Source organism: Hyaena hyaena, unplaced genomic scaffold (genome assembly GCF_003009895.1).
Source record: "Hyaena hyaena isolate Hyena2069 unplaced genomic scaffold, ASM300989v1 scaffold_655, whole genome shotgun sequence".
Classification (NCBI taxonomy): domain Eukaryota; kingdom Metazoa; phylum Chordata; class Mammalia; order Carnivora; family Hyaenidae; genus Hyaena; species Hyaena hyaena.
This window is the reverse complement of record NW_024081289.1, coordinates 16,276-18,378: the sequence shown is the minus strand read 5'-3', so window position 1 is coordinate 18,378 and position 2,103 is coordinate 16,276. Positions and strand designations below refer to the sequence as shown.

Genomic DNA, 2,103 nt, shown 5'->3' with positions numbered 1-2,103 from the left:
GATTCCTGAAAAAAATTTCATCACTTTTTTCCCCCTGCTTTTTTTTTTTAAATGTTTTATTTATTTCTGAGAGACAGAGAGAGAGAGAGAGAGAGCAGGGGAAGGTCTGAGAGAGAGGGAGACAGAATCTGAAACAGGCTCCAGGCTCTGAGCTGGCTGTCAGCACAGAGTCCGACGCGGGGCTCGAACCCACGAACCGTGAGATCATGACCTGAGCCGGTCGAACGCTTAACCGACTGAGCCACCCAGGTGCCCCTTTCCCTCTGCTTTTAAATCTTGATTTCTTTGTTGTTTGGAAAGGTGTTGTTTAAAGTTGGGGGTGGTTTTATACTTGCAAATAGGATCCTCTGGGTATGCTCTGTAAACTGGGTTTCTTGACACTGGCAAAAATCAACTCTTTCACAGTTAATGCAGTACCTGTGGGGTAGGTTTGTGAAACCGTGGCTAAGCAAAAGTGGCCTTCTCTAAGTCATGAGAATTGTGTTGCTAAAGTTTAGTTAGTCTAGTTTGGGTCCTGCCCTAACCCCACCCCCAACAACCTGACCCCATCTCCTCTTGCTGGCAAGCTCTTAGCAGTGCGGAGTGGTGGAAATTTTTCTTTCTTTCTTTCTGTCTTTCTTTCTTTCCCTCTTCCTCCCTCCCTCTCCCTCCCTCCCTTTTCCTCCTCTCTCCTTCTCCCTCCCTCTTTCTCCCTCAGTCTCCCTCCCTCTCCCTCTCCCTCTCTCCCTCTCTTGGCCAGTAAATAGGGTTTAATAGTTACATTATTACTTTCCACTTGTTCTGTGGAGAACAGAGAAGAAGGAAAATTCCAAATACAGTTAAACAAGAAGTGTTAGAATTCCTCAGGTAACATTTTTCCTTCTCTTTGTGGGATCTTATATAATAATAGGAAATGAAGTGTGATATTAAAAAAAAATGCCTTTTGCTGGAGTATCTGCTGATTTTTTTCCCATTTGACAGAAGTTAAGTCAGTTTTTGGAATGAGGTTGAGATTGGAGAATGTGTTAAGATTTATTCTTGGACAGATGGAACATCTTCAAAAAGAGTTTGAGGTAACCTAAAGTAAAAGGCACATATACACTAAAGATATTAAAATGGAAACTGAGTGCTCGCTTTGGCAGCACATGTACTAAAATTAGAATGAGAGGATTGGCATGGCCCCTGAACAAGGATGACACGCAAATTTGTGAAGTGCTCCGTATTTTAAAGAATTAAATAAAATGCAAATAGGAGTACAGAAAGAAATAGAAAATCAAAGTGATAGAAGACAGAAGAAAAACTACTGTCTACAGAGGCTAAAAGAGAGGCTTCTTATCAGCTCAGTTGGTTGAGCATCCGACTCTTGATTTTGGCTCAGATCATGATCCCAGGGTGGTGGAGTCCCCTGTTGGGCTCTGTGCTGGGTGTGGAGCCTGCTTGGGATTCTCTCTCTCTCTCTCTCTCTCTCTCTCTCTCTCTCTTTCTCTCTCTCCCCCCCCCTCAATCTTTCCCTCCCCACCCACTTGCACTCTCTCTCTGTCTCTCTCTCTCAAAAAATAAATAATTTTTATTTTATAAAAAATAATTCATGATCCCAGAGTGGTGGAGCACCGTGTTGGGCTCTGTGCTAGGTGTGGAGCCTACTTGGAATTCTCTCTCTCTCTCTCTCTCTCTCTCACTCTCTCTCTCTCTCTCCACCCCTCTCCCCCACTCCCCACTCTGCCCCTTTCCTCTGCTTGCACTCTCTGTCTGTCTGACTCTCTCTCTAAAAAACAAATAAAAGTAATTTAAAAAAGATTAAGAGAATTAACTATGAACATTAAATTTGGCTTTGAATTTCTAAAATATTATCAAGAACTAGGGTAATTTAAAAATAATCAGTAGCATACTATTTACTTAGAAAAGACAAGGTCAGGGGCGCCTGGGTGGCTTAGTCGGTTAAGCGTCCGACTTTCCGACTTTCACTTAGGTCATGATCTCGCGGTTTGTGGGTTTGAGCCCCGCGTCGGGCTCTGTGCTGACTGCCAGCTCAGAGCCTGGAGCCTGTTTCAGTCTGTGACTCCCTCTCTCTCTGACCCTCCCCTGCTCACGCTGTCTCTCTCTCCTAGAAATAAATAAAACATT

General features: G+C 43.7%; 1 pseudogene; it reads left to right on the top strand.

The window, feature by feature from the left end:
* Positions 1-1,105: 1,105 nt before the first annotated feature.
* Positions 1,106-1,206, top strand: LOC120219968 (annotated as a pseudogene).
* Positions 1,207-2,103: the final 897 nt, after the last annotated feature.